Here is an 8,229-nt window from a genome sequence, read left to right as displayed (position 1 = left end):
TAGGGGTGGGCATGTGGCGTCGTTCCTGATGAAGATGTGTTAGCAGTAATCCAAGGCTTTTGTTCGGAACTGCTTCTTTCTGTCAGAGAAGGTCTCATGGCAGGGGATGAATTTCTGGGCGGCTGCATGGAGTCTTGACAGGGGGACATCCTCATCGTGGCTGTCGCCCGGGAAGAATTCTCCTGGCACTGTCAGAGTTTCCCCTTAGACCTTCTCTGTAGGTGATGGGTTGCCATTGGCTCTTGGGGTGGTGCGGAGGTTGAGGAGGACCAAAGGTAGCTGTGCCTTCCAGCCGGGGCCAGTGCAGCGTGCCATCAGGGAGGCCTTTAGGGAGTGGTGAGTCCTTTCCACCATGTCATTTGCAGCAGGGTTGTAGGCCATGGTGGTGTGGTGTATTGTCCCCTCAGGCCAGCTGCAGGGTTGTAGGCCATGGTGGTGTGGTGTATTGTCCCCATCAGGCATGCCAGGGTGGTCCAGAGTTCCGAGGTGAAGACTGTTCCCCATGTCCGTTGTGACGTCTGGCACTCTGAAGTGGCTGATCCAGCTGGAGAGGAGGGCTTTGGCGCAGGTGTCTGCAGTGGCTTCCGACATCGAGGTGGCCTCTGGCTACGTAGTGAACCGGTTGATCACCGTCAGGAGGTATCAGGAACCATCAGATGGGGGAAGTGGGCTGACGGCATCCACGTGTATGTGCCCGAATCTCCGCCTGGGTTGGGGGAAGGTGCCTACTCCCGATTTGGTGTGCCTTTCTGTCTTGCTGCACTGGCATGTGGTGCAGTTCTTGGCCCACTCCTGGGAATCCTCCCTCTTGATGCCGTGCCACATGGACTTCCCTGTTAGGAGTTTGGTTGTCATGCGGGACGATGGATGTGAGAAGCCAAGTATTACATTGAATACCAGCTTTCACCGGGAGGCTGGGATCAGGGGTTATGGGTGGCTGGTGCTGGTGTCGCAGAGTAACGGTATCTTGGAAGGACAGAAGGGGATGTCTTCCCACAGGAGGGCAGTGATGGCAGTGCAGTAAGCTGGCACTTCAGGGTCGGAGGCTTGCTCTTGTGCTAGGTCCTTGTAGTCCATGCTGAGGGGCAGGGAATTAATTCAATTCTCAAGAGGGCGTCAGCTACAGGGTTCCTCCCGCCAGGGACGTACTCGATGGAGCACCCGAACTCGGAGACGGCTGTGGGGTGTCGTCACTGTCTTGTGGACCAAGCGTCTCCCGCCTTGATGAAGGCGTGGACCAGCGGCTGGTGGTCTGTCCTTATGGTGAACGGGATGCCTTCCAGGATGTACTTGAAGTGGCGGACGGCTTGGTAGACAGCGAGATGCTCGCGGTCGAAGGTGCTGTAGCAGGTCTTGGCGGATTTCAGTTTCCTGCTGAAGAAGGCTAGTGGCTTAGGGACCCTGTTGATCAGCTGTTCCAGGACGGCACTGGATGCGATGTTGCTGGCATCAGTCGTGAGAGTCAGGGGTGCGTCGGATCCTGGTGGGTCAAGGTTGTAACTCTGCTGAGGGATGCCTTGGTGAGATTGAAGCATGCTGCTGGGCCTCCTCCCATACCAGCTTCTTTGGCTTGTCCTTCAGGACCTTGGTCAAAGGGCACATGGTGCCTTCGATGCCTGGGATGAAATCTCTTGTAGTAGTTCACCATCTCGATGAATTCATGTAGGGCCTTGACCATTATGGTGTCGGGAACTTCTCCACTGCGGCTATCTTCGATGCCATTGGACGTACTCCTGCTGGGGTGATTTCATGGCCTAGGAAATCCACCTTCTCTGCACCAAAGGTACATTTGTTGAACCAGCGACGAGCCCATTCTCCTGCAGGTGCTTGAGGATGCCCCGGACGTGGTTCAGGTGCTCCTCCTGTGATCTGGAAAATATAAGGATATCATCAACTTAGATGCAGAAGGGTAAATCGCTGAGGATGTTGTCCATTAGGTGCTGGAAGGTAGCTCCAGCGTTCCACAGGCCGAAGGTGGAGAAGGCGAACATGGAGGACCCAAAAAGAGTGATGATTGCCGTCTTCGGGATGTCATTGGGATGGACGGGAATCTGAAAATAGGATTTTAGAAGGTCTACTTTTGAAAAAATCTTTGCCCCATGGAGGGTTCCGGTTAGGTCCTGCATGTTCGGCAGGGGTTAACCGTCGGGTGTGGTGAGGAGCTTGAGGCAGCAGTAGTCCTTGCAGGGCCTCCATATACAGTCTGCCTTCCTTATCATTTGAAGGAAGGATGCCCAGGGGCTTGCAGCCTTCTTGCAGAGGCCCATCTGCTAGATCTCCGCAAACGCATTCTTGGCTTCCTGGAGGAGCTTCGGCAGGAGGTGGCGGAACTTTGGTCTCGATGTGGTGGTACACACCATGCTTGAGCATGGCGCCTGCCACCTGGCAGAGCTTGGGTCTGAAAACGTCCAGGAAATCATGTAGAAGAGAGTCGTACTTGTGGGGGGAGACGGAGCTGATGGCAGGTGCCCTGGGACCGTGGTGAGTGGGCGAGAGAGACAGGTTTCCATGACCAGGCAGGCTACGTCCACTAGAAGCCCGTGGTGGGCCAGGAAGTCCGCGCTGAGGAGGCGGGTTCTGACGTCTATCATGACGAAGGGTCAGGTGTAGGTCTAACCCAGGAATGTGATGGTCTGGGTCTTGGTGCCATAGGAGCGAATGGGGGACCCGTTGGTGGCTACAAGGGTGGCTGGGGCGTCAGGGGCATGGCTGCAGTCCTCTGCTGATTTCGAGAACACCGATTGCATGGTCTTGGTGTTGACCAGCATCCTGTGACCAGAGATCACATCTTCGACGTAGAGTCCTCTGGGGCAGGACTTGGCTACTGCCACCGCCAGGTAGGGTGGCTTTGGACGCTGCCGCTTTCTTTTTTTGAAGGCATGAAGGAGCAGGGGTACTCACACTTCTCTGCCTTCTTTCCATACTTCTGATGGAAAAAACACCAGCCGGTGTTCTGGCGGGGCTGCAGGGTTCTCCTCTGGAAGGCTGCGTCAATACCAACCTCCTCAGGATCTTCCTACTGCAGGCTATTGGCTGACAGTGGGGAGGCGAGTTTCGCGGCCCGGGTGGCAGTGTGTAGCATGTGTACCCGTTCCACCAGACTTTCCATCTACAGGTCGTCACCATCTGGAATCTGGCTGCGTACTTGAGGGGTGAGTTGGTGGAAGAAGAGTTGCTTTTGGAGGCTTACCTCCTTCCTGCGCCCCTGGGAGCCTACCTCTTGCAGCAATACCAAGCTAACCTCAGGTCCTCATTGACCAGGGGGTTAACCACCAGGTTGAAGATTTGGGCGGCTCTCTCGGAAACTGGGAGGGAGAAGACCTGGATCAGCTGTGTCTTCAGGTCGTTGTAGGGCAGCGCTCCGGGTTGGGTGGCCATCCATGGGGTGAGACAGTCGAACACGTCCTCTGGGAAAGCTGCGGCGATCAGGTCTAACTTGGTTCCATCTGAGGTGATCCCGTGGAGCCAAAATTGGATTTCCACGCAGTGGAGCCGGGCTGCGACTTTCTGCTGGGAGAAGGGCAGCAGTTTGATGGAGTAGGGCTCCAGTGGTGCGGCGGCGGCTTGCAAGGATGTGGATCGGGGCGCCGAGGAACCACTTGGGAGGGTATTAGTTATTTCCCATTCTTGATTTGAGTTCTCTAAGTCTGCCATCTCACTTTGCTTATGGTTGGCGGATGTTTATTGTGGGCCAAGCCATGAGGAAAACACCAAAACACTCCTGTTGGATGTGCCATATTAAGTCCGCTAATGGCATTTTGGTCGACCGTGGATAGGAGCTCCAGAAAACCAAGACTGAACACCGTATTAAGTTGCTAATGGTTTTCTAGGGTGAATGGTCGAAACCGCTACTGTCCTAATCTGGGAGGTCACCAGTTGTGAGGACTGGACTGAGACAAGGAGAAACTCTTACTAACTTTATTGATCAGAAATGGATACATATAAGGAGGCTGTGTGGAAGGAAACGTAGTGTCCGTTACACACACATAAAAGGGAATGGAGTCCTGCTGTGATTGTGCTTTCTCACACCTACAAATATACATATAATTAAGCTTACAGGATACACATTTTGATGATACTATATATATTGGCAGAAAGGCCGCAAACTGCTCTACATTTTGGTGTAAGTGTGAAAAGGTATGTACAATGGGCAGACGGACATTTCGGTGGAAATGCTGTCCTTACAGTACATATAGGTCCAAAGTTGACATTTAATGGTAGAAAGAATAATTAGAGCACAAAAACATTCTACTATAATAGATTCACATCACCCATGCAATCCATAGGGAGCTAGTGCCATCAGTGGACCTCATGCAACCACTTTTGTTCCTTTTACTATACCTCCTTTCATATTCTTTCTTCATTTTACTTTCCACCCTCTCCTAACACTTGATTCATAGTGCAACTGCGAGGTTTTCCTCCTGTTACACCTTTCAAACATTTTGCTGTTAATTTCCATTTCAGCACTGAATGACCTCATAGGTCCCAGTGCTTGGCCTTTGGCCTAAATTCTATATTCAACTCATCACCCGTGCATCTCATGTCCAGCACCGGTCCTTATGACACTCCAGATTGGCTGTTGATAACCCAGTCACAGGCTGGGCTGAGAATTCTCTCTCTCTCTCGTGTTCACATAAGGAACGTCGGTTCTCACCTCTCTGAGGGATAGCCCGGGATACGTCTTTCAAAGGTTATAATTTTCATTAGACCTTAGTTTTACACGCAGAAAAGTAGCGTTTCCCAATTGCATCACTAAACATGGACAAGCCAGTGATTTAAGGATTACAATGATATAAGAATGAAGAAAATCGTAATATATAATAAAGAGGAATAATGAGAAGGATATAGGACTGATTGTAGCGAAAGAAAAACCAATGGGATGAGTGAATTTCCTTCATGAGGTATCAATATCTAAGTAACAATTTTTTTATATTGCGATTTCCACACTAGGATATGAAGGGGTGATGGTGATAATGATAGTGACGATAATGAAGTATTAATATTCTTTATTCCCGGTAAGACTTCTTCTTACGAGGGGTCGTTATCATGATGATGACGTCACCGAGTGATAAAATGAGCAACACCTGATTAAACGAAGATAAGAGTGTGAGATTAATATTCTTAATCTTTTGCTTGTTATTTTTGCATTGATAGCCCTACCTATATTTTTTTGGTAGCATTGTCTTGACATTTAAGTTACGAAACTGTATGAAACACAAGATGTTAAATGATGAATGTACTGCGATCTCATGTAAGGAATGAAAGAATATATTTTATATTAAGAATTTCATGTTTATTTCACTATAAGTATGTCAGCATTAAGTTTACTGAAGTACATAATTCTTATATCATTGGGAAACGCTCCTTTTCTGCAGGTAAAACCGATTTGTAATGAAAGTTATACTTTTTTAAAGACCCTTTTGTCAAGAGAGGTTGGAACGTACGTCCTGACTATGTGAACTCTCGAGAGACTGAGAGTTTCCAGCTCTAGACATCAGATGCACAGTTGATGTGAATCTATTATAGGATGATGCACAGTTGAAGTGAATCTCTTATAGTAAAAGGTAATTACAGAGCAATAAGATTAAGCCTAGTCCTAGTTTATATGTCAGCCAGTATCAAGGAAAGTAATAAGTGAATAATAAGCTTACATAAATTAGAGAAGACCAGGGACCTACCTCTAATTTTAAGCCTGTCAGTCATGTACGTTACTCACTTCAGACAAAGTCGTGTCTGTGTTCAAAATGCTGCATATACACACATACACAGTACACTTTGGCGATGTTGCAAGGCAAACAGAAGCAGTTTGTATGGTAACGGACAATTTTCTCACTTTTGTCTGCAGACAAAGTCTAGTCATGTGGACGGGGCACAATTGGTGTATTTGATCAAGGCCTCGGGGATAACCCCCTTTAACTGTTCTTAGTACAACCATGAGGTTCTCTCTGTCCCACCTTCCGGTCCCACTGTCTTAAGCTCTGAATGGCCGAAAGTGTCCAAGTGCTTGGCTTGACCGCTGAAATTTCATAAATCAGAAAGTGGTGTAAGCCGGTTAACAATAAGAATTTGTTGTTTGTGTGTGTTAATATTTAAAGTTGTATTGGGCTGACGGCATATAGAGGCTATAAACATCTCAGAAGAGGCTGAAAGTACCAAAAATCCCAATATACAAGATGGGTGTCGAGCTTTCCTCCAAGGTGTCGAGGTCTTCCTCTCCTGCCAAGGCCAGGGACCATGGAACTACAAACATGGAAAGGACATGCGTGAAATGCCGTGCTCAGCATGCCGCCACTGCAAAGGGTGGAGAGAGCTTTGTTATGGAGCCAGTGAAGCAGAAACATAATGACACCAAAAAAGGCAGTCAGTGCTTTGCTATTAACTGTACAAACTATAAGAACAGATTCTCTAAACAATATGGCATCTCTTTTCACAAGTAAGTTCAGTTATTACATGTTTTTTAGTCAGTATCAGCAATGGTAAACATAGCCAAACAACACAATATCACCCATGTGATTCCCCCCCAGATGCTGAAGCCTTGCCGAGGATGGGGGGCTTAGGGTTCAGCAGCTGGGCCCTGATGCCTGGTGGGAACTGCTTTCTCGCTGGGCCTTAGTGCCCAGCTGTTGATCCAACTAAATAAGTCAGTCCTTTTCCTTCTACTAAAAACATTTCATCTTTCTGCCTTCCTCCCTCTGTAAGATATGGATTCTATGATGATGACTATTGGCTTGGTTTTGGACATGATTTAATCGTCTAAATCTTGGGACTTGAAGGAGGGTGAGGATGGACGGCATGCCACCTCACCCGTAGAACTCTAGTACCTGACGTGGTCGAGCGAGGGGAAAGTTTAATGCCAAACCCTATCCTCAGTGCTGGGTAATTACCTCTATGACGACCCTAATTAAAGGGATGACCCGTCCTCTAAGTGTGACTCCATGGTGGGTATGGGGAATATCTGGATGAACTATGTATTTTACTTTTAATGGCAACCCCCCCTTTTTTTGTTGACGACCCTATGCTTTCGTCGAAGGACTTGTCCACGGAACCCAAACTTCAATTTTTCATGGTCGGTCCCCAGGATCAATGTAGTATCCCTGGGCCAAATGACAGACGGACACAGTTGACGACCCAAAGCAATGCGAGTAGATACAATACAGCCCGGAAATCTAAACAAAAAGCATCTGGTTCCAGTATTGTCACACTGGAACCATTTGCCATGAAGAAAAATAAAAAGTATGAAATAGCTCCTGGGGTCTTTGTACCCAATTCCTTCAATTTATACCTGAATTTGAAGCTTGAAGGTGACAATATAGACATTTTTCAAGCACACAAGGAAATCATGAAATGTTGTGGCAGACAGCCAAAAATAACACCGCAAAATGGAAATATGCTCCTTGTAGAAAGCATCTCCCCACAGGAGAGCATTAAGTTGATGGGATTGTCAGACTTTGCGGGAGTTACGGTTGAGTGCACTCCCCACTCCAGTCTGAACTCCAGCAAGGGCTTGATTTATGCCCCTCAGTTGATGGCTTTCTCTAAGGAGAGACTTTTAACAGAATTAAAAGACCAGGGTGTAAAAAAGGTGGAAAGGATGTCAAAGAAGGTTGATAATAACAGAATACCTCAGCCTACCTTAATAACTTTTGACACTTTAAGACTTCCAGAATTTGTCTCTGCAGCCTGGTATAGGTTTAAGGTAAAGCAGTACAACCCGAGACCCAGAAGGTATTTTCATTGCCAGCATTTTGGACACACCCTACCTACAATCATGCCGATCCAAATTGCAAGAAAATCCTGCAGTTTTTGTCAACTGTGGAGAAGATGAGCATGGTATGTGCACTAGGGAACCTAAATGTGTTCACTGTGGTGAGGGACATGCATCATCATCTCTGCAGTGTGATGTATATTTACTCGAAAAAGAAATCCAAGCAATCCCAGTAATAGAAAGAACATTTAAGGAAGCACAAGAGAGAGCCAAAGCAAAGATTGTAAGACCCGGTCTAAGTTTTGCTACTGTAGTAGCAAAATTAAGAAACCAAAAGAAAGAGACAAATAAAAAAAACCCAAGTTAGGAGCACTGAGGTCGAATCAAATAAAGAATCATTAAAGAGACAGCTAACTGAATCATTAGAGTCAATAGATGATGAGAATGTAAAGACAAGGTTCACTAGAACCAACAAGAAAGACCCTAGTATGGAATTGGACAAAATTGAAGTGCCAGTTGAGATA

Source organism: Macrobrachium nipponense, chromosome 15 (assembly GCF_015104395.2).
Source record: "Macrobrachium nipponense isolate FS-2020 chromosome 15, ASM1510439v2, whole genome shotgun sequence".
Lineage (NCBI taxonomy): Eukaryota > Metazoa > Arthropoda > Malacostraca > Decapoda > Palaemonidae > Macrobrachium > Macrobrachium nipponense.
The sequence above is the reverse complement of the archived record's forward strand: the minus strand, read 5'-3'. Positions refer to the sequence as shown.